The sequence below is a fragment of the Cynocephalus volans genome, chromosome 11 (assembly GCF_027409185.1).
Source record: "Cynocephalus volans isolate mCynVol1 chromosome 11, mCynVol1.pri, whole genome shotgun sequence".
NCBI classification, from domain to species: Eukaryota; Metazoa; Chordata; class Mammalia; order Dermoptera; family Cynocephalidae; genus Cynocephalus; species Cynocephalus volans.
In genome coordinates, this window is record NC_084470.1 from 65,148,622 (window position 1) to 65,173,990 (window position 25,369).

The window sequence follows — 25,369 nt, forward strand, 5'->3', positions numbered from 1 at the left end:
GTTACATCAGAGATCAAGGTGTGCTGTGTTGAAAGAAGAACGGATGGGCGGGGTATCAGCAGGGCTGCTAATTCCGCCACACGAGGACTCAAGGCAACCACAGGCATCCTGATACTGAGTGGTGATCCTGATACCTGCGTGGTGAATCATGAAGCCTTGCACACTGCCAAGAGCAAACTCACTGGGCAGCAGTGTTGCTCCTCCCGGTCCCTGCATCCCCAACAGGCTTTAGTGTGCCCACAGCACCTGCCCAGTCTCCACTGCCCGATGCACAGCAGATATCAAATTTCTAAACAGATGCTACTGTATCCACATAGGACAGTCACGTGAAACTGAGTAAATAGAAACAGCAAAGGTAATAGCCTAAGCTACCTCTAAAGGCGTAAGCCAGCAGGTTAAGAGTGGTACAGCCAGTATTTGAACTTGTTCTGTGAGACTAGAGCCTGGGTGCTTCTAACTACCCCGCACCAAAGACTGTACAAAGGCAGACTCCCGTCCCCATCAAATATGTGTACATTTACAAGACTATATCTGTATAGGGAAAATATAGCAGAATATGCACCAAAAGGTTAAAAATGGTACTTTTTATGAATGAGGATTTTAAGAAAAATTTTTTCTTGATTCCTCATTAAACTTTCAAAGTTTTCTACAATGAACATAAAAGAAATAAATGGGTAAAATGAAGAGGTAGCTGTAAAAGCTTGGGTTTCCCAGTGAAAGTGGCCTTTGTGACTTTTATTTCAGAGCTTTATTCTTATGTTTTCCTCTGATGGATGAAGGTACAATGTATTAGGAGGGGTCTTTAGCCATATATGGGAATTCGTTCTTTTATTCTGAGTCTAATAGGTTTAATTGAGAAGTGGCCTTCTCTCAAGAGATTGTAACAACCTTTCTTCTACATCCTTCCATGAGCTCTGTGTCCACCACTCTGCATACACATAGTGACGGAAGCACTAGGAAATGCTTGGGGACAGGCAGAATGCGAAGCTGCCCAAGCCCCAGACATCACAGGAGGGCACACAGTAAGGTCAGGCTGACCCTCAGGCTTCAGGAAAGTTCACAAAGGTGGAAAGAAATGGCAGGGTACCTCCTTATGCAGACTCAGCATCTCAGAGATTCTGTCACCATGGGAATAGCCCTGTGAGCTGAAGGCAAGCATGACCCAGTGTTTACAAATGCAGGATACACTTCAGAGAGATGGGGGCTTGACACCCCGATCTTATCCCATGTAAGACTGAACATTTGAGCAGTTCAGATCAGGACCTGGCATGGTGGAAGTTCTCAGTTGCTGTATGCTATTGTTCTCAATCTTTGCATTACATTTTCTGGAAAACAAAGCTAGAGAGAATGTACATTCCCATCCCAAAGTCTCTGACAAATGGATTCATGGGGAAGGCAATATGGGGACTGCAGTACCTGCTTCAAGAGAACATCTGGCAGCTTCCAGGTAGGACAGCAATTTCCCTGCAGGGATCATGTTACTCTGGGGAAGGCACACTTGGGGGAGGCCTGAGGATATAGCTAAGACACATCTTGGTATGGCTAATGGCCTCCAGCCAATTGATGCCTCAGTGGCAGAAAGGAATATAGCCATTTGGTTTGATCCACCCAGTGGTGGCCATAAATACTTGCTCTTGTTTTAGATGTTGTCTGGTTTTTCTATTTTGTTGGGGCTGTGGGGATGGCGGAGAAGAGATGGGGCTGGGTTTTCCCTCCCTGAACCAGTAAGACAAGTTTGTCCTGGTCTGTTACACTGCCCAGTTGAATGGCTCTCCAAAGCAGAACTAAGAGAAGTACCTACTCTCAGTCTATAAGGCTAGGAATGAGACCTCAGGGTCTTCTCAAGTCCACATTTACATATCCCAAAAAGAATCCCTTATGGTTTCCCTGAAAATGCCTTTCTAGCCTGTATTAGTCCATTTCTGTTCTTTGTGGAAGTTGGAATTTATTTCTCCCTTTTGAACAGGAATGTGTGTCCTATGTTTGTCCCACCATTGTACATTGGAAGTAGATAACTTGTTTTGAATTCACATATCAGACTTTGAGACTTTAGACTTCTGAGTTGAAACAAGACTTTGGGAGAAAAAAATGAATGTATTTATGTATGAAAAGGACATGAGTTTGGGGGGTCAGGGGCAGAATGTTGTAGACTGGATGCCCACCACCCCAACCTCACTGAGGCTTAATCTCCGCTGTTAACTGTTGAGGGTGGGAAATCCTATTATGGTAATTGAAAGGTGGAGCCTCGAAGAGGTGATTAGATTGTAGGACCATGCCATAGTGAATGGACTAATAATGGCAGTCAGGGAAGTGGTTCTCAGGGCTTTAAAGAGGAGTGCATGAGGAGCTATCTCTCTGCTCTGCCATTTTCGCAATGTGATACCCTGTCATCACTGTTGCCACCACCGAGGCCTTCATCAGTTATGTTCCCTGGACTTTGGACCTCAGCCTCAGAAACTGTAAGCAATAAATTTCGTTTTTGTTATAAAATACCCAGTTCTGTGTATTTTGTTATAAGCAACAGAAATGGACTAATGCATGGCCATATGTTCAAACGCTGACTTTTTTTTTTAAGGAGTTTTGGACCTATATCCAACATTAAATGGTATCCTACCCTCATTTAGTGGTTGTGTTCTTTAAAAGCCATTTCCATCTTTCTGGTAATGGGGATGATGCCCTGAGAAAGAGTGTGCATGACATTGGGATGTCCCAAGTGTAAGACACAATATATAAGCAGGATTGTCATGAACGGTCACGCATGTCTCTGGCACTTGCTGATATGCCGACAGTGCTAACTGCCATTGGCTCCTCTCTCCCTACTCACCCACAGCAGACTTTCAGGCTGGATTTCCTGATGTCCACTCGGTTTTGTTTTGTTTTGTTTTGTTTTGTTTTTAGCATCCAGTTTTTCATATGCCTTCCACCCATTGATATCTGTGTCTCAGATTAATTTTCACCAGATGTGAGTGTCTCAACTTCTCCAAGATTTGTTATTCTCCCTCCATGTTTCTAACCTTCTTTGGGCCATTTCAGTGATTTTTCTGACCTCGCTAGTGTTTCCAACACCTCCCAAATTAGTGTCATCTGTGACTTCCCTTCACATGCTCTCTTCTTTCCTTTACAGATCATTAATAAAGAGGTTAAATAAGACCAGACCGGCACCGCACTCTACAGCAAATGACGCAGGGGTGGGAGCGCCGGCGCACTCCCGGTGCACCAGGCCTGGCACGGGAAGGATGTAATGTAATGCAACAGCACTCCGCTAGACGCCTCCCGCCCCAGCCCACGGTCATTTATCACTGCTGTTTGTTTATGATTTCTCAGCCAGATTTCAGGTCCTGAGAGTGTGGTCGTATTCAAGCCAACATGCATTGCTTTGCCAGGTAGCCCTTATGAGCTCAGGAAAAACCCACAGGAACTTATTTACTGCACTCAGTTCTGCTTAAAAGCATCTAACCTCAGCCCCAAAGTCCACCACACTAGAGAGCAGAAAGAAGTGGACTGAGACATTATTACCCTTTTCTCCTTTCCAATTCATCAGCTCACAATTGGTCGTTAAATATTTGGTGATGTTTCACATTACTCATTTGATTTTTCTTTTAGCTGTAAAACACCCTCTGCTACAAACATGGACTAACCCATACTCTCCAGCAACCAAACTTTCCCTTGCTATACACGTGTCCTAAAAATCAAAGGCAACTGGAAAGGGTATATTTTCAGGGTAAACGTGCTTTAAGGCTGGTTAGAAAATGTGTATCTGGCTTGGATGTAGCAATGGTCATCGGTAGATATTTCCCGTTTTGATTTTCCTTTCTTCTGCCTTTTCTCTCACCTCCCACATTCACCAATCCCACAGTATCAGCCACCCTCCTCAGTTGGCAGGTAGAGTACATCCACTCTCCCGAGCCCAGAAGTAACAGCAACAGTGCTGTTCTACCTAGCACTGAGCACTTGCCATGCACCAGATGTGGCCGGGCACCTTAGGCAGCTTGGTCTCACCTGATCCCCACTGCAACACTGTGAGGTGTGCACAATCTTCAAAGGAGGAAATGGAGGAGCAGAGAGGGAAGGCGACTGACCCCAGGTCACCAAGCCAAGCAGGGCTGGAGCCAGAATCCAAACTCAGCCCCATCTGAATTCAGAAACCAAACTGTTAGCTGGCCCACCATACTGCCACCCAGTCTCCCATAAATGAGTGGCTCTTCACCTTTTCTGAGTCACTGCCCCCTCTGTGTATCTGTCGAGGTCACAAATACTCTTCCTGGTGGAATGAGCACACATCCACACCAAAATCTGTTAACCATATCCGGGGATGTGCAGATCCTTCAAGGTTCATGGACACAGTTTGAGAATCTATGTACTACCTAGATTTCTCCATAGGAACTGTATGTTGTTTACTGGCTTGACTCTGGTACCGAGATGAAGAATGAATTACTGATTGCAAGGATGTGGGTTGGACATTCAAGCTGTAGCTTGAAACAGTACCGTTACAAGCCTGAATAGAAAATATAAATATGCAGATATTTTCCAGAGGAGGAAAAAAAAAAAAAAAAAGAAGGCAGTGAGGACAGAGATAAAGCAAAAAACATCTCACTTTTCCCAGGAATCGATTCTGCAATTGGAATTAGGCAGAGCCATTGTCATGGTGGTTCTGAAACATCTCATAGCTACATGTGGTTATTTCTCATCTTAACTTCTACAAAGATGTTATTAAAAGCTTCTTCTGCAGAAAATAGTACCCTCAGAATTTCAAGATGGGAAACCAATCATCGTGAGCATCCATAATCTCACAAGGCCTCCATTAACTGACAGAATTCTTGACTCCTGGACATGTCAGGGGAGACTGTAGGAAGTAAAGTCATCTTCCTCCTCTCTAGGTCCTTTCAACCTCCTACAAAGTCAAGGCTTTACTTTTCTGCAGAACACCACTCCCCACACATCTCCCTGTTCTATGACTACTGATTTTTCTTTGCAATCTTTGGATACTCAAGTTCTCTCCTTTTTTTCAAGAGTCAGAGGAGCCACACACTCTTGAAGTCAGACTTCAGCCTTGATTTAAACTGGTCAGCCTGCACATCACTGCAGTAAGAGGCCACAGGGTGCCCTGCTGATTTACAGGCAAGTGGTCAAAGCCTGCCTTTCCACTGGCCAGCCCGACTGGACATCTGGGGAAAACAGAACTCTGGGTTCCTGCTCAGACCCCCACCCTCCGACAAAGGGCTGCCCCAGCTTTGACACCCCGGGTAGAAATCTGGAGACATTCTAATTTCGTCCTTTACCTTACCTCCCATCCAAGTCCCACTGAAACCGGCTTCACTTCCTACCTAGTCTTATCTCCGATTCGCACACAAGTCTGCATCCCACTGCTGCTGCTCTGGGTCGGCACCATCACTTCTCTCATAAATGATAGAACAGCCTCTACTTCTGCTCTTCCTGCCACGACAACTCATCCTCTACACAGGGCCAGGGCTGCTCTACAACATCAACTGAATCATGTCATGTCCCTGCTTAAGATCCTCCAATGTCTGCTAATTTTTCTCGGCTAAAATCTAAACTTGCTACCTTGGCCTAAAACTCCCTGCATGATCTGACACCTTCCCACTTCTCCATCCTCATCTCACTGTTCTGCACTCTACTTGGACTATGCTCTTCAAGCTCCTTCAACTCATAAGGCTCCTTCCACCCCCAACCCTTCGCATGCCTGCCTGGGACCACCTCTCAAACACATGCCTTGGCACGGATACTTTCTGACTCTCCCCCTTTCAAGACTTGGCTTAGAACTCACTTCCTTGGAGAGATGCTCACTGAACATCCTTTCTTAAGTAGGTTCCTCTTGTTAATCTCAATATTTTCCTGGTTTCCATAAAAGCAATGAGCAAAATGTGTAAGGTTTCTATTCATAAGTGTAATTTTTCATGTTCTATTTTCCTCAACTAGATGGTAAGATCCACAGGACAGCATCCATGTCTTAGTCATCACTGTCTTCCCAGCATCTAACCAAGGACTTAACCATTTGATGAAAGAATGGGTAAGTGAGTGAATAATGAATAAATGGAAGGCCTAGCAGCCAAGGGCACAAGGAGGAGATATGTCATCTCCTCAGTCATAGGAGATCTGGGTTGAATTAAAACACTAGAAGGTATCCCTGTATAGGATGTGTAAAAGAAAATCTCCACTTTGCACAGAGCCCAGGCCTCCTACCACACTTCTTTCCCAGTCACTGGATTTCTCTTGCCCTAATATCTAGATCCTGTCTGCTAAGAGAAGGCAAGGAAGGCATAAATTTCCCAGCCCCAATAAAACATCTTCCTCATTCTTCCATTCTTTCTGAAGGGAAGCATGCCAGGGAGTTCCACTGGCCATTCCAGCACTGCTTCTGTGTGTAAAACGCCCCTTCCTCATGTCTAAATGTTCTGGGATTCATACCTCTACTCACCATAACACGGTCCATGTGCTGGTGGCATACAGCTACAATTCTTCATTCTGAACAGGATGCACCTACTAGTACCACAACCCCATGCCAAAACTTATTAATACCACATCTGTATTTTTATGAATTGGGTCCTAAAAATTTGCATATGTTTTCAATCAAAAACGACTTATTCCTTTCTAGTAGTTTAAGAAATAGAAACGTGTTCTATGTTTGCTCAATTATAAGAGTTCACAGTAAGAGCTCAAAGATTCAAATGTCAAGGTAGATGTGGCACTAAATCTGACAAGATTCCTAGATTTGGTCCCCAATGCCCCACCTCATTGAATGTTCATAAAACAAAGTGCCTCTTGGGGGTCCAAGGAAAGCACCTCCATTTGATGAAAATGAAGACTTATTTGCCTGCACAAACGATTGCCACATCAAGTGGATTTCCCCGAAGGAAAGTTATAGAGAATTGAGAAGCTGCTTTTTCTGTATTTTGCAAAGTGAGATAAAAAAATATATTTAAGGCTCCAGGAGCACATTTTTACAATCAAAAATGCGGGCAGGATGGTGGGGAGGGGAGTGAGAAGACAGTGGTTGATACACCTTGCAGGGATGCCCAGCGGGGCAAAAACTGGCTGGAAATGAGATCCCATGGAGTCTCTAGAAGGAAACCAGAACAATAAGGCAGGCCACAGGTACATAGGCACAAGAAACAGGGATGTGGATGAGCCAGAGGGAGGGGATGTAGAGAGAAATTAGAGGCAGAGCATAGGAACATATAATGGGTCTAAGCAGCAAACACTACATAATCTTTGGGGCTCGATGAAAAAAGACGTGGGGCCCCTTGCCTGAAAATTATTTACTGCATTCCATTCTGCTTAAAAGCTTCTACCTCAGCATTGAAGTCTACTCCATTTGAGAGGAAAGGAGGTGGACTGAGGCATTATTACCTTTTTCTCCCTTCCAATTCATCAACTCAAAATTGTTGATTAAATATTTGTTGGCTTTTCATATTACTGATTTGATTTTTCTTTTAGCTAAAAACAAACCCTCTGCTACAAACATGGACTAATCCATATCAGGGCAATCGATGAAAATGAAATTAAAAACGAAATGCTATGAAATTTCATTGTCATAGCAATCAATGACAGCAGAGCTTTAAACCAAGAGTGGAGCCCTTCTAAGTGCAGGGTCCTGAGGACTGCACAGGGCACATGCTGATAAAGCTGTGCCTGGGTGTGAGGTTTAAGGGTGGGAAAAGGCTAGCTCTCCGGGCTGTTAAACTCTTTAGAAAATCAAACTTTCCCTAGTCCACTTTGCTCTTGGAAAATACCACCATCCAATGATCATAGTGAGACAAATAAATCATGCCTGGGCTTAGTATCTAGAAGTCACAAAAAAGGGAGGAGATGTCGGGGCATTGTGCTAATTCCAATTTGTTGTAATTTTTAGACTGACTTTTCCTAAATTATGGTTCATTTCAGCACCAAAAGTCCAGATTCAAGTCAGGGCCTTCTGATGCTCTTATGAGCATATTACTGATGCTCAGTAAAATAACATCTTGCAATGTTTCTTTTATAAGGGCCATAAATCAAACTATTCAAAACAGTTAATTTTTAATGTATCACTATTATCCATTTTTAGTTATAAATTTAATGTCTCCTTAGGCCTCATGGATTGTAATGCAACTCAAAACATGCAATGGCTGTTGAAAAATAGAAGGTTCCCCCAGTATCTCATTATTTAAATCCTTAAAGATATGGTTTTAAAAGCCTAAGGATATCTGAGCAAACTTGTTTAAAGGAGTCATAAAGAAAGATAAGTAGTTTTCCTCTGAAGCCTATAAAATTTATTACAACATATTAAAGTAGGATTATATATTGACTAATTTTCTGGAGACGTTTGTTTTCTGGAGTTCATGGTGATTGGGGAAATTCATAAAGAAATAAAGGGGATAAGGGCTTAACACAACTGTCTACATTTGCCTTAGGCAAGACAAGATTTTCCATGGGCCTTGGAGAAATTTCCGTCCTGAAAATAACAAGGTTCATACCTCAGGGGATGACACAATGGTATCACCAATCTTGTGAAAGAGCAATAAAAGTCTTCATTATTCAGGAGGAGACCGCAATGCAGCTTAGCACCTTAATACTTATGATGGCAGACGTAGCTTCAAGAGCTCCAAGTAGGAACTATACTTCCCAAGACAGCTCCCAGACTCTTAGAACTTCTCTTTGCCTACCTATTCCATGCATATTTTGGGCAGGTTTCACATGTTTGCTTTTTGATGTTATAAAATCCTTTCTTCTTATTTCATATTGTATTAGGTCAATTTACACTTTTATTAGCTTTTCTGTGTGCATAAATGTGATGTTTCTTCTAAAATTTTCTCTAGATAAAGACATTCTCAGACAGAATGTAAGGAATTTCTCAGGATTTCCCACTCCTCATACTGACTGATTTCTTTTGGAACCACATTGCATCTGGAAGTGTTAATTCCAGTGCTGTTTCCCCTTTTATTCAGGAAAGGGAGAAGAGACGAGATACTCTGAGGTGAACATGAAGCAGATTTTACTGGCAGCAAATGGATCGAGGAGGAATTACATATTTACACAGAATGATGTTGTATCTGAAAACCAACCCCCTGTGTATTCCCTGCAGCACCAAAAAAAAAAGCAAATCTGACCCATTAGTAGGAACTACAACAGGTTCAACTAAGAAGTGAAATACAGCAATGAAACTGTCACCCACTAGCAATATAGAATCAAGGTTAAAATTCACCTAAAGCACCACTGCCATGTTATATGAAGGCAAGACTTGGGGAAGGGCACACATGCTAAATAGTCCCAAATAACTGTCCCACAACTGTTGATCCTCCAGCACTGTGACATTTCATGTTTGTCCCAGAAAAAAGAACTACACGGTAAGTACTTTCCGACCAGAAAAAAATCACCATGGCACACAATCTACCGCCTTCCTTGTTCTGAATAATATGTCATGTGCAACGTCATCAAGTTCAACATCATCAAGTTCAACATCATATTCCATGTAACCATACATATATTCAACTCCAGGGAGTCTGTGACTTGGTGTTAAACGGCCTGCAGTATACAGAGAGGTGCAATTCCCAGCAGCAAAAGTTTGCCAGAGTTGAATGTTCCATTTCTAACCATGTGGTAATTACATGTGCCACTATTCAGTCATAATGCAGACAGGAAAGAAATAAACGATGGGTTCTTGATAGATAAAAATCAGCTTTTAAAAGAGCAAAACCTTTTGAGAAATGCAAGGCATATCATTTGTAATGCAAAGCTCCATAAAAGTGCACTTAAAAAAAAAGCAACAGATAAAATGCCACTAATGACATCTGCCAATATTCATATTTCTATTCTAATTCATTTAGAAAGTTACAGTTACCCATTCACCATCACTATGCCTTGATCCTTGTGTTTTCTTCAGAACTGCCATAGAAGAGATAGCACAATCCATGAAACGGGCTTCTCAGAGATGATAGTTTCTGCTCCGTGAAGATATATACTTTTATTTTCCTTATTCCTTGCCAAACATTTGACACAACCAGAAGGACGTGAGAGTCACACCACACTGGCATATCTGGCAAAAGCAAGCAGTCGGCTGAAAACCACGACTGGAGAATTGCAACAATTTCTGAGTCCACAATCATGCCTTAAAAAGTGTGTATAAATCCTAGTAAGGGCATAGTTTACATCTTAAATAACACAGAAACATTTGAATCGTGCTCAACCCAGCCCCAACAAGGCAGAGCAAGAATGTGGTTGAGGGGTGGGGAGGTGAGGGAGGATGGAGAAGGCTGTTGGGGAGGGTCAGGGCACGCGGACATTCTGCACTCGCAGAACATGGTAGCAAACACAGGGCACGATCACAAACATCAGCGAGCACAATTGAGCACACATACAATACAACACTAGAATGCAATTTTTTTTTAGAAAAATGATATAAAAGATGGTTTCTCACCCCTCAAAACAAAACTGGAACTTTGGTTTACAGGCCCGGCTATGCCCATATGCCCTCCTCGTCATCCTGCGGCCGGCCCGAGGTGGGAGGTGCACAGAGAGGAGGAGCACCAGAATGAAAGAAGAGAAGGTTAGTTACACCGAGATGCACTGCAAGGCACACTCATCTTCACTTTTTTTTTTTTAATCTTAAAGAGCGAGGGAAAAAAATCCATCGTACCTTAAGTCCCCATAACCGACTTGTCAAATACATTACCAAGTTTTGTATCTATGGCAACGCCTGCACAAAAACATTCCACCCACCCAGCTCTGACTCTGTGTCAAGATTGGATTAGAAGATGAAAATTAGTCTACATTATCAGATGATTATTTTTTTGGAAAACATGCCATCTGAATTGCATATACCTAAGGAGTAGATTAAACCTTTTAAGTAAGCAGAGAAGTAATTATAGTAATCAAATACCCTTAATTTCTCTTAAGCTTAAAGTATCAATAAAGGCTGAAGAATTTAAAAAAAAAAAAAAAACTCCATTTACTTAGTGAAACAAAATTTTTTAGCATGCGATAATTCGTATCAGTTATTTCACAAAGGCTCAAATATGCTGTGATCTTATTTGCCAGGTTCTATTTTGCTCTCAGCATAAAAGAAGATGTGCACCCCACAGAATGATTATACACTTGCATGGAATGATTATATATTTGCAATCAAATAAGTTTCAAAGAAAAGAGAGTAAACTTTCAATTCAGTAGAATGCTTACAGAAATAAAGTTGTGTTTAACTTAAAATTGTGTTCAACTAGATAAACTGAAACTTATTTGGCCTGAACTCTTGTTGAAAATGTTTCCAAATGGCTCTGACCCCTTTCCTCATTTAGTGAAGTGGCCAATACGCAGGGAAATTGAATCTTTGAAGACAGAAGTTTATCCACCGTCACAAAGTCCCTGTTTTGAATAATTCTCACTATTTACCACAAGGATAGAAACAAAGTGTAGGAGTCTAAGACTGAATGACCCATATCCTGGTCTCACACATAATTTGGGAGCCATGTCTTTTAATAAATCCCCAGTGAAACCAGATTTTGCCATGATTTGCTTCTTTGTTTTGAAAATTAGGAACAGGAACAAAAATAAAAAACTTGGAACATTTTCTCACTGTTTGGATCTTTACTCCTTAAGTTGTGATAATATCAAGTTGAATCATGAAAATGCCTATTTTCAACTTAGAAAAACAGCAATTTCATTCAGTTCAACCCAATCTTACCAAAAGGCAAAAGTAATTTTTATCTACTCAAGGATTTAGATGTGTGTTTTTTTTAACTGATTTTTAATATAATTTGTTTTATTTGTGTTTCTATGTATTTATTTTATGCATTTAAAAACATTATTCGGAGAAGAGATCCAGAGAGTTCATCAGAATGCCAGAGGGATCCACGGCCTACGAAGGTTAAGATTCCCCAAGTGACCTAAGTCAATCAAGCAACTTTCAAAGTCTGAAATGGAAAACTCGATATGAATTTTCGCTTGACAGTTTAGACAGAAATATTATGGCCCTAAAAAAGGTACACTGAACATTTTAGCTGGCTCTTCTTATGTAAAAATTATCTGTGTTTATTTATTACTAAACAGTCTAGTAATTGCTCCTGGCAATAAACTTTCCTTTCCCCTACATGACTTAGGAAAAATGTATTTTTACATTCATTGAACTTCCTCTCAGTCCCTGGAGAAAAGCAATGTTGATGTTCCTTTTCATGTTAATAAAAAAGGAAAGTCTACAGCATGAGACCCCAGGGCATACACAAATGGGTTTCAAGGGGTTTAGCAACCTCTTGAAATTCAATGCAGAATGTTGTTGAGTATGTGTGTAAATATATTTCTCTGGATGGAGGCCCTATCTTTCATAATAAGGCCCCAAAATCGCTGCTGTAGGAAAACTCTATGCACAGAAAGATGGTGTGATTTGCCGAAGTCACAAAAAAAGTAGGAGGCTTTCTCTAAAATGCAGCCCACAGCCCCTGCTGACTGCTTCCTAAGTGGCTGTAAAATAACTTTCCTTTCAGAGCAGTTTATTTCATTTCGCATTTAAAACCCAACTGCATGTATACATTCAGTTTGTTCCAAATCCATTCATATTAGAATTTTAATTTTTAAAAAAGAAGAAAGAAAAAAAAAAGCCACTGCCACCAAAATCTACCACTGTTTTCTTAACGGTGAAATGTGGTCTAATGCAAATCACTTTTAGCAAATTAAATATATTAAAAAGTGGTAATTAATTATGATTGAAACAGACAGGAGTTATAGCTTGAAAATATACACTGCCAACATCACTACTGTTCCTCGTCCACCATAGGAATAAAAAGGAGCTCCCAGATGTCGAGGGTTATTAAAAACCAGATGTTGAGATCGACGTCTTATATGCTGGTGAGCAAAGTAAAGAAATATGACAGTCCAATATAAACTTTGCTAACATTTAACATGGCAGAAATGTGCATAAATTCCTTTTGTGGACTGAGAATATTATGCATTCTTAGAAGTTTTTAGTTTTTAAAGTTTAAAGTTTTTAAAAGCAAATAGAAAGAGAAGTGGTGGCCATTTCTGGTCTCTCTAATCTTCAAAGCTTAAGCATGAATTGACCCTCAACACCAAGTGATCTGGGTCAGAATGAGGATCCGTTGGGGGAATAAAACACAAAAATGCAGGAGCTAATCAGAGAGGGAGCTCCAGGTCTTTCCAAACATTTGCAGCTGTCTGACTGATACGCTGCCTGCATCCTGGATGCAAATATTAATTTGTTCAACAACCTTAGCACACAGAAATGTAAACTTGGTGACCAAAAAATGAGAAACAGATAAGTATCACTTGATCCCTAACTTCATGCAAACTTATTTAGAAATACTTGAAGTTTTAAAATGCACATTTCAGGCCTGGGAGAGTCTGTTTCCTTTCCTTGCTTTTCTGTTTCTAAATCTACTTTGCTTGGCTTTTCTGGATGCTGCCTGGTGTTTGATTCCTCGTGTGTCCTCTTTGAGAGACTGTTCTCCCAGGAGTTGCCAAAATATCTGGATAGGAAGAAAGCCTCTAGTCCATCAGTCATCTGTGTGCTTTTGTCCACGGCATCTGGGGATGGGAACATCCAAGGTGGACTGAAGCCCAGAGCATAGTGACCACAAAACGCAGCAAATTCTGAAGGAGGGGCTGGGAGGCTTAACTATTAAATAACCTCAGGATGTATCCACAGCTCCAGGGACGATGTGATGGACAAGAGCCCTTGATGGAAATCCTGTAGTCCCAGATGCTAGGCCCTAATGGGATTATCTAAATACTGAGATAAAACGAAATTCCTCACCGGATGGGCTGCTCATGGCAACTATGTTGATGACAAGATCTAAGGGCAAAGGGACTGAGCCATCTCTGACAAGAGACTTGCTGTCGTAGGGAGCATTTATTAGCCCCAGCAAAGAAGCTCTGGGAAGGAACTATACAATCTGACATGATAAATAGTCCAGTGCAAACCTTTAATTGGTCTCATTTTGAAGTATTAGGTGCAGCCAGCAGGCAAACCCAAGTCCCTCACTGAATATATTTTTTTAAACATCTGCAATTCTCTTTGAGTAGAAAGTTGGCTTTTTTCTTGAAATCAGAGGACTAGGTTCCTAATGGGGACCTTACTGTCACATGTCACACCAATCCTACCTAGAAAAGAGAGTGAAATCATCTCAGTGTCACTTTCAGATAGCCAGCTGCCTTTGAGGGAACTCAGCCGCTGCCTCTGCCAGGAAGTTCAACCTGGCTACCCTGCAGGATGAGGTGCAAGGAAATTATCCTGGTTATAATTGGGTCTGGTGGGGACAGTCTTCAGACCCACCTCCACCCCTACTTCAATCTTGGCTTCTCTGAGACTTTGAGCCCCAGGACTCTGCAAACTTTGGCTGCATGAGTCACAAAAGCCAGACCACCATATGGGATTTATGATGTGCCCTGAGCCTGGGTTCAACCAAAGCAGATCCTCTTGGCATTTCCAGTTGCAAGCTTGGCCAGAGTCAGGAAAGGCGGACACATGTGTAACGGAAAACAATAGGCTTAGGTGTGAGCCTGGAAGAGAGAGGAGTTGAGCTTCATCAGGGCATGGATAAGTTTTCTCCCAGGGTCAAGTCCAAACCTTCCTCCTAGAGACTGCTCCTTTGTGTCTTTCATCTCTTCCACCTCCTGAAATGCTTAGCCCATGGATGGATGTCTCTGTTCAGGTGTGGAGTCAGGTATGGCTATAATGCTTACATGATTTATGTCTGTTACAACCTGCAGGGCCCATTTGCAGACAAGTTCTCCCAAAGAACAGGAAAGTCCTAGCCAGGGTCAGATACCCACTTTCTATTCTATGTAAATATAAATGTTAGCTTGCTTCTGACCTGGGCTAGAAAAGGGCCAGCAGGTGTTAGCACCTCCTCTAGGTTAGAGAGAGTGCTGATAGCTTTCTGTGTTTCTTTGAGCCTCACCACAGCCCCATTACACGGGTGTCAGGAGGCTCTTTGTGGAGATATAGAAAGGAAGCCTCAGGGAGAGAGGTCCAGTAGGTTGCCAAAGGATACCTGGCCATGAGCTGCAGAGCTAGGGTCAAATTCCAGTCTGTCTAACCATGCAAGTACACTCTTTTGACTCCACCACATAAGCTGTGAAGCCACAGAAAGAAGAGCTCATTATGACCCCACAAGACGTTTGTCGGTCTGCTTAGCTCAGCTCTGAAGTACGTACTCTGAACTTCACACTGCCCTCTTTCCAAGCTGCTGAAGATCCTGGTTGGAGCTGAATGCTACAACTTAAGTTGGGTCTCTCTGGCTCGTAGAAGAAAGGGGGCCTCACATGCACACGGAAGCTGTTTATATGGACATAACATCAGCATGTCCACAAAGTTTAGGGTCTCTGGGGATAAAGGCAAACTTTAAGGGAAATTTTAAGGTCCCTTTATTTCCTTCATACTGTCCCACAACATCTCAGATGTGGGAACTTAACAAATATTTCTAAATGAGTAACTATGTAAGGCTCATTTCTTGCTTTTTTGAATGACTGGACTCCTCTGAGAGAGAATGCTGCCTGGATTCCAGAGATCCTTAGGGTTGCCAGGATTGTGTTGACTTGTGTCTCTCAGAATGACTTCTCCCCCTTCTATGGCACCAGCCACATCCCTAGTTTACTCTCCTAACCCCAAATGGTGAAAGATGAACTTCATTGACTGAGGGAGAACGTGATGGGAGATATCCATATTTTAAAAGACACACTGGAGGCCGGCCCATGGCTCACTCGGGAGAGTGTGGTGCTGGTAACACCAAGGCCATGGGTTCAGATCCCTATATAGAGATGGCCAGTTAGCTCACTGGGGAGAGCGTGGTGCTGACAACACCAAATCAAGGGTTAAGATCCCCTTACCAGTCATCTTTAAAAAAAAAAAAAAAGACACACTGGGGTGTCTCTCAAGGGAGAGGCAGAGACTAGACAGTCTGGGCAGCCTGGGTTGGCTCTTCTTAGCAAGTTCAATTCACAAGGACACCCTGAGGCAGGGCAGCCATCTGAGACCTCTTTGCCAAGCCATTGAGAATGTTATAGATGCTTTGGCGTCCTTTTCCTTCACATGTAACATACCATCTTCAGATGTTCCCTCAATTTTTTTTGCACCATCATTATGGTACACATTTTAGGAAAACTAATTTTCTATTTCCTTCATGCAAAAGAAATTCTAACAAGCCAGTCTTTGGTGCATGGTGCCAGTTCTCTCGGCTGAAGGATACAAGATACCCAGCTGAGATGAAAATGCTGGAAGGCTCTACCTTGGCCAACAATATTGTTTGGAAGCTCAAAGTCAACATCTGCTAAAAGCTGAGCCATTGCCAGATAACCATAAAAAGGGGGTGGGAGTGAAGACAGGCTTTATTTTTGCTCCCTCATCCATCAGTCATTAACACTTGGCTCTGTTAAACACAGTGGAAATTGTGTTTTTAACATGACTCTGGTTCTGCCATTTCCTGGCTGGTGGGCAACCAAAACTCCTAGCCTTTTCACTCTTAATTTCCGCAGTTGCTTAAAGAAGAAAATGGGGCCATGTACTGGCCCTGACTTCATAGGGTTACGGTGAAATTAAATCACCTTGTAGATGTTACAGTTATATACAAACATAACTGGGCACATCATTCATGTTGGTGGCATTCAATCATTTGTTATATCACAACAAATTATTTGATGTTGCACTGATGCCAAAGACAAAATGGCATGTGTATGAAAAGGATCTGATAGTGCATAAAACCATTCTTAAATATTTTAGAAACTCTGGGCTGTTCAAAGCTAGCATTTATTCAGATCATTAATATATAGATGTCGAAGCCAGAATTTTAAAAATGCTCTTGTTCCATAAGTAAGGTAGTTTTCAAAATAACTAACAGAATTTGTGGGTGTGTGCAGTGTACATTTAAAGGATGTTTACAACTGCCTTTCCTCTGCTGTTTCCTTATCTTTGGAGCACTGCAAGTGCCTGGAGTGTGTAAGTCAAACATGATCCTTGTTACACCAGTTCAAAAAAAAAAAAAAAAAAAAAAAAGAGGCAATGGTGTTTAGCAATATAAAATGGATTTCCCTTCTTCCCGACATTTCAAGGTTGGCCACCCCCTTTCAATGGGAGAGCTGAAGTGCTGCCTCTTAGACAAATGTGACTGGATTAAAGCAGCAAGCTGAAAAGAAATCAACCCTCCAATGTTGCCAAGATGAGTTACATCTACAAGCTGGGGAGTACAGGCTGTCTGAAAACCCCTGTGGACTCAAAAGATACTGCAACAAATCTCTTAATGAAAACCTAATACTGCAAACAAGATGTAAAACTAAGACAAATCAGCAAAAGGAAAAAAAACCCAAAACAAAACAAAAACACTTTACCCAAAATAGACTAAGACTAAAATCTTTAATAGGCTCAAACCTCCTTTAAAGAAAAATCCTTCTTTAACAGGAGGATCCTGATGCATTAACTAGCTCTGCCTTTTTCCCATAAATGAAGGCCCTACCTGGCAGGGTTTATCAAATCATGCCCTCTGTGCTTACATGCAAGGAATTAACATCACACCCAGATTAAAGAGCTTTGGCAATAACCTGCTCATCTGCTTAGCCAGTTTCCCAGTCGCTGCTAACCCCCGCCTCCCTTCCTCTCCTGTGGCTCGTAATGGTTGGGTAAGCATGTAACTGTTAGCAGAGGAAGGAGGCAGTTAAATACCTCCCACGACAATGGCTCAGACATGTGTCCCCATTTTCTTCTGCACCTGTGGCCTTGCAGAGAGCCACGGCAGGGTCATTCCAGAGCTCCTGCTCTTAAAAACAAACAAACAAATAAACTGCCACCTTTCTTTCCCGATGGTAAGAAATCATATATGCCATCTGGCTCATGTGTTAGTAGCTTTGGGGATTTTTAGCAGTCTTTGGGGATAAAGAAAAAAATGGCATCTGAGCTATCTTTCTATTTCAGGTACTTCTTTTTAACCTGCTGAGTATTAAACACTGTATCTTCCTCTCTACTCATGACAAAAAGAAGTACTGGAAAAGAGCAATAGCTCCCAACATTTATTTCAAAATGCATGCCAGAATATCCTTGGCTCCAGTTCTGAGACACTTGCCCAGGAATGGCAACCGTCGAAATCGCTGAACCCTTCTCCCGTCCAATAAACATCAGCACCGACAAGAGGTTTCTTCATGGGTTGTTGAATTCAAAGGTTTCATCCCTACATGAAGCCAAAACTCAAGGCTTCTTCCCAGAAGTGGGCCATGAAATTAGATTTGCAATGCAAAAAAAAAAAAAATACCATCTCTTATTCAGGCAAGCTTTACACAGGCTAGCCTGGATGGAAAACTGATATTAAAAAGCCTAAGACACATAACTTTCCTTATCAGGTTACTGTCATAGAAAACTAAAAATTTCTGGGTTTTTGGCTGTTCTGTAACTATACTTTAGTAAGCTCTGATACATGGTGGTTAATTTTTCTGCAATGTAGGATAATGAAAATATATTTGCACGTACACACACACATATATATGTATATATGTATATATAATGTATATTCAAACATGCACTCAGGGGAAGTTAGGGAGAGAAATTTCTAGTTCAACATGATCTTGTGAAATTCTTCCATATGTGGAAAAGTCCTCAGTTCATCTGACATATAGCGATACATACATATATACACACAGGACACTATGTATACATTTATCCCACATTCATTTAACCTCAAAACATAAAATAAATTCTTTTTTTTCCCCTCCCTAAGCAAAAGCTAGCAATAACAACTCTATATACAGAATCCATCTTCTGGGGGCAACGGAGCAAGTTAAACCCCTCGTCTGTTTGCTGGAATTCAAAGGGCTGCACTTTGGCTAATCTGTTGGTGAAAGTGCAAGAAAAGCAGGGCATCAATCACAAAACCCTGTCCAGCATCTCACAGGAGGGGCCGAGGGTGAGTGGGAATCCCAGGGCCATGAGCTGGATTTCTGAGAAGTCACAGAGCCTGGGAGGAATTGCTGTGACTGTTTCATTCTCCTGGTGGACCATGAGACTCCAGCTCCTCGACTAAACACAAAAGGCAGGCCCTAGGGAGGAGGAGGAGGAGGAAAAAAGCAAGTGGGTTTTTCCAGACAGATATGGGGCCAGGAAACACATGGGGCCTGGAGATGCTACCTGCCTCCAGCTATGACCTCAATGAGGGCCTGATTGCAGGGATGGCTGGAAATTCCCCTCCTATGGGAATGCTCTATAGGACACTGACTAATTCTATCTGAGAGCAGACACTCAAGGCTCAGGTGTGTGCAGCAGGACAGATGTGAGAGGACAGGAACCCTGCTTTTATTTTCTAAACTAACTCTACCTTATGGCTCTTTTGTCTATGGGAAGAGGGGACAAGTTTTGAGACAAGAACTCTCAAAATCAAGGCAGTAAGTGCTACAGCCTCTTTGAAGCAAAGCATAGGTTCAGTCCTCTGGGCATCAGGCAACATACAAAATCGATTCCATATGCAAAGATTGAAAAACAGATTTCCATCATCCATTGTGGGTTGGGTTACTGGGATCATTTTATTTTAAAATACAATCTGTATGTCTGTGCCATGACCACCGGCTTGAAAAGAACGCCAAATCTAGGTTCTTATTCTTTAGTGACCGAGTTATTTGTGGCTTATGGAAAAACGACATGTGTCGCAAGCAGAATTCTATGCGAATTTCCAGCAGAAAATGGAAGTGGACATTCAGTGCTCTGAAATGTGTCCAGTGGTACAAACTTACATCTTGTCTGAGAACCAATTCATTCCGAGACCACACACTAACCAGGAGCATCAGAGAAAGAGCCGAAGATCACTATTCAGATCTGCAGACAGATTCTGAAAATTGCCAAGTGGAGTGTAGAGTATTTAGGATTAGGACAATCAATATTCTAGGACAAGATCAGCAGAATGGACACCCTCCAGTCAAGAATGCAAAATGGAAAATGTAGCTTCTGGCACAGGAATGTCACTATCTGAAAGTACTCCTAGCACCCTGGCTGATCCAATGGCAGCCCTTAGCCAAGTGACGCATCCTCTACTTTGCTCATGCAGAGGCTCATGGGTGAGTGAGCAAGGGAATGTGGGGCCTGGCAATCCACTGCAAGAGCCCCCTTGACCCACAGCAATTCCCCTCCCTCCCTGGGCCAGTCTCTCCAATACTTGAGGATCTCACTCTGGTGATTACATGACAGTGGGAGAGCTTTCAGGAAGCCTTGTTTTCATTGACACAGGGACAGTAGGAATAGAGAAGATTCAAGGGGAACAGGTGAAATGGGGGGACATGAAAGGAATAAAGGCACAAAACAGAAGAAAGGAAAGAAAGACAACAAAAGCTGGGACAAATGGAAAGTAAAGTGATGAGATGACATTTTAATTCAACTTTGGAAAATAAATCAAAAAAAGACAACATTTACTACAATTCAGTGGCAAAGGAAGAAAGCACATTTGCATTCTAGAAAAAGTGGAAGTGTTACAGCCATGCAACTATAAATACATGTGGCTGCACAGATACATCTATACCGACATCCAAAAAGGTTTGCCACCACTGGAAGGCACTCAGAGACTTAGACCCTCATCTTCGGCCTGTTGATTTTCAGTTTTGTGACTCTGGATCAATAACAACCTCTCTGAGTTCCAGTGTCATTATCTGTACAATGGGGATACTGCCACCCTCCTTTCCATTTCCCAAAGGTCCTAGGGGAAGGGCTCATTCAAAAGACATTTATGGAGTGCCTACCAAGGGCCACGCAGGTGTGAGACTATGTAAGAGAGAACCTGAATACGAAATATAAAATTCAACCAATTTTTTCCATAATCAGTCTACTGATGTTTCCATGCTCCAGGACTCTGCGGTTGATCTTTAGAGAAAGGATTTCTATATGCAAAATGTAAATTTTAAATTTTAAGTGGGACCTGAAAGTCTTAAAGATTTAAAATCTCTTGGGTGTCTCTATTCCTGTGAATGAGCATTTTTATTCAATGAAGGAGGAAGACAGGAGAGGAGAGTTTTCTCTTGGGCTTCCAGCGCAAAAATGTTAAAGTTTTTTGCCATGTAGGCCCCTCCAAACTAGAATCAGAGTGGCAGGTGCTATAAGAGGTGCATTTTGCACAAAAAAGCAGTGAGATTCAGGCTGTTAAAGACCTAACACCCAAACCCAGAAATGTGAGTCCTAGGTGCAAAAAGGGTGGTGTGTGAATTTTAAGTTGGCTGGAGTGTGGAGCTCACTCTGATGCTGGGGTTTTCTTACTGATGGCGTTAACTTGTACCTGGGAGCTGCTGAAAGGAGTTTAATAAAATATGACTTTTCCTGGGACAATAAAAAGTGTATGATGCCTGGAAAAAGGAAAGTAGAAAGACTTGATATCACTGATATGCTCTAAGGCAGAGAAAGATGCTACTTAAAGAAAATAATAGACGGAATATTGAGGATGAGCAAGATTGCCACTTGGATTTGTAAAATCAATCTTGGCAACCTCGATAAAAAGAAAATCACTAACGTGTCTCCAGCACGTTCTATTTACTCTTTGGCCTTTATTGTTTCTAAAAACATGCCAGCATCTTGTATCATGGGAAATATTTATCTGTCCTTGTGACCACTTCTTGGTTTGAAGGATTTCCTAAGTCATTTCTGGGATTTGTCTGGATGTTCTGTTTAGACATATTCAATGGCTGTGGCCATCCTGGGGGTCAGAGGCCACCAGCTATTTACTACTCCTTTCTCAGGTAGAGGACTAGATTGTCACACTGCCACCCCATGTGGACTTCTCTTACATCTTCTCCAAATCCTCCCATTCCCTCATCCCAGTCATTTGCAATCCCTGAAGGGCTGGTATTTATGACCATGCTTGATTTTCTGGGTCATCCTTAATGGCTCCCTTTCTTCAGATCTATTGGGGCCTTGGTGGGATAACTTACTCTCAGGTGTTATAGCCTTTAAGAAGGTATCCCAGGAAATGAATGGAAGAGGCACTTTCATTTTCTGCTATGCAAAGCCTAGGGGAAACTGCCTCAAAACTCCGCCTTCTGATGAAAAACACTGCTGGAAACTGGATCAGTCATGTTTTAAATTGGGTAGTCTCTTTTTTCACCGGACACTCTAAGAACAATACTTCTCAGAGCACAGATGTTACTATAAAAAAAAAATTCTGTGATCAAATAAGTCTGGGAAATGTTGGATTAAATAACACTGTAGAGCTCTCTCTTTCTTATGTGACTTTTCAGATCCTTTGATCTGCTAATTGCACAAGGACGCTCCAAGATAGAGTTATAATGTGGAGCACTTTCCCAAAATTCTCTGCCCACCAAACCTTTGTTTCAAGACTTTCCTCATGGGACTAATGGTCTAAAGGTCACTTTGGAAAATGCCATTGTAGACTTATAATACTAGATTCAGGTTCTGTCAAAGAGAAAGCAAAATCATAGTGAAGGATAAAGGGACAGGGAAGAAATGGAAAAAGAACATAATCCAGTAAGTACCTGGCAATACCTAAATTTAATTTCCTAAGGAAAAGTGAGTTTTTCTGTAAAACTGGCAAAGTGGCTCATTTTTCATATTTCTTCATTTTTATGTGTGCTGATCTCTTAATAAAACTCAAGAGGAAATATCAATATTTTGTTACCCCTCTTCCAGAAAGACATTATTGGTCAACCTTAGGGCCACAGCAAGGCCAGAGCTAGAAGATCCATAGAGAGGGAATTAGGAATCCCTGGAAGAGATCTCTCCCTTTTAAGTCAGTTAAGCTAACATAAGTATATTATGAACATTTAGTTTAAATCCCATTCAAATTAACACATTATTAAGACTTATGTTGTCACATACTGATATAAATCTGTCATATTCTCCTAAGAAATAGCTCTACCCCATATGTATTAATATATGTGGTTTACACAATCATGTTTGCAACAAATTAGAAAGGACTTCCCAGCCTTTGATAAGTGTTACATTCTGGGACTTAGATTTATAACAGTGCCTATATTGATACACGAGTTGTTGATGACTAAATCTCAAATCTACAGTACCGGGGAGGGACACCTAGTCAAAAAGGGCATCCAACCCAAGAGATGTTTCTATCTCCATCACTGGAGCCAACCTAATATCATACTGGGGTTCCTTTCTTAATTGTCCTTCTCTAATCAACAGAGTACAGCAAGGATGCCTTACAGCCTTGCTGACTCCAATTTAAAACCACAGAATTATCTTTCAAAGTGAACCCCACTGCAGAGTAAGTTCCTAAGTCATGGTCCCTAATGAAGTTGTAACTACCTTTTATCTGTATTGTTCTGATTGACATGATCCAGAAAAGAACTGAACAAGACACCAGATGACCCAGCTTCTTGTCCCAGGACTAGACAGCAAATGCCCTGAAGGCAGTTCTGTCTGTTCTCGCGTGTTCTTGCCCACGCCTCGCATAGTGGCTGGGATGGAATATGTGCTCTAAGTACTAGCTGAATGAGCAAATAACTAGCATCGAGATTCCAGTCAGTGCATCCCTGTCCCAGGGTCTGGAGTTCTCTTCTGCAGAAGGGGATGGGGCTACCTTTCTCTGTGTCCGTGGGTGGCTTAGAGTGTTCACTGAGCTGCAGGATGTGAAAGTGGAAGACCATCACCATCCTCTTAACAGCAGTAATGAGAAAGGTGTATCAAAGGTCCCAACAACATGCCTTAGCCAGACACACTTCAAGGAATGCTAATGCTTCTGGGAAGACCACCACCCTGAGCAATTAATTCTGCCCCGTGACCACCTGTAGTGTCAGTGGACAAACATCAGAGGGTCAACCAAATTGTCAAAACACTCTAGTTTGTGATTACAGATCTCTGGAAAAGCAGCAGGAGACTAACTTTTATAAGAAATATCATTCTAGCAAAACCACAACAGACATACAAGATATTGACATAAAATCAATCTTTCTTTCCACTTTCCAGATCTCCAAATCAAGAGCACATTTTGAGAGCTAAAAACATGAACTGGTGCCTTTCTGCACTTGGCTTCAGAAATCTAGATGTCCTGTGTGAACTCCTTCCTCGAATAAATTTGATCTGGTGATCCATTTCCAGTAGGACATGTTGGTATATGTGTCTCTGTGATGAGACAAGCCAGTGTGTTATCTCAACAGGTCCTTGTGAGACCCACTTCCCCGATTTGGTAACAAATTCTTTCCGCCCTTACAGTGTTCTCTGCTCCTGTCTTTCAGGGATGGGGGTGGGGGACAGGGTGGCCTTCTAGCATGTGTGGTTCAGAGGAATAGCCAAAGTTGCATGTACAGGCCTCCCACCAATAAAACCTCGCACTCACCCTTCATGGGAGAATGCCAAGGAGCAAAAGGCAGTGTGCCAAAGGAAACGGGCCAAGAATGAGAGTGAAGAGATTTAGTTAGCAGGATGCCAGGTGTACTGGGGTGAGTGGGTGTGGGGAGGTGGCAGTGGTGATGAGGGATGAGAATTGAAACAATAAAACCAAACCAAAACAAAAACACATACAAATAAGGACCGGCCCGTGGCTCACTCAGGAGAGTGCGGTGCTGATAACACCAAGGCCACGGGTTCGGATCCTATATAGGGATGGCCGGTTCGCTCACTGGCTGAGCGTGGTGCTGACACCACCAAGACAAGGGTTAAGATCCCCTTACTGGTCATCTTTAAAAAAAAAAAAAAAAAAAAAACACATACAAATATACAAGATAATGACATAAAATCAATATCTCCACTTTCCAGATCTCCAAATCAAGAGCACATTTTGAGAACTAAAAACACGAACTGGTGCCTTTCTGCACTTGGCTCCAGAAATCTAGATGTCCTGTGTGAAGAATACTTTATGCAGTGTTGGGGTCTCTGAGGGCAGACTCTGCCGGGTACAAGGGTGAGGCCAATCTCGAGGGCTGGGGAGCCTCCTGGTTCTGGCTGCCTCACTGCACAGCTCAGGGAGGCCTTTTAATGTTCTGTTCTACATAAATAGCTCCCCCTGGAGTTGTACTCCTGGCGAAACATCTTGGAGACTTTTAATCTTAACTTCTCCTTAGGGATGCTAGTGACACGAGGTGAAGAGGAAACACAGCCACCTGAAAACAGTTTTAGCAGCATAATAAGCTCCTCCTCCCCCAGCAAACAATTAAACCCCCTCTTTACACAGGTAATTCCAACAAGCCCTCTCTCTCCTATATCCAAAGGCATTCACAGTTATCCAGATGGTTCTTTTACCTCCTGCCCCACCCCTACTGAAATGCGTTGTATAAGTTACACTAGGATGACCAAAAAATAAAATAAAATAAAATAAAATAAAAATAAGGAGGGGGGCTTAGTACAATAAAAGAAAAAATATTGCTCATATTGACTATATTATCCTGGTAGTTTACATTTAATTTCCTAATTTCCATAAAATTCACCTCCAAGAGTTTTAATAATAAACAC

The 25,369-nt window shown here is 42.0% G+C and overlaps 1 protein-coding gene across 1 annotated transcript in view; it reads right to left on the bottom strand.

Annotated features, from left to right (window-relative positions):
- The window catches only part of ERC2 (ELKS/RAB6-interacting/CAST family member 2), a 799,084-nt gene that overhangs the window by 39,426 nt on the left and 734,289 nt on the right, over positions 1 to 25,369 (bottom strand). The gene's annotated exons all lie outside the window — the stretch shown is intronic.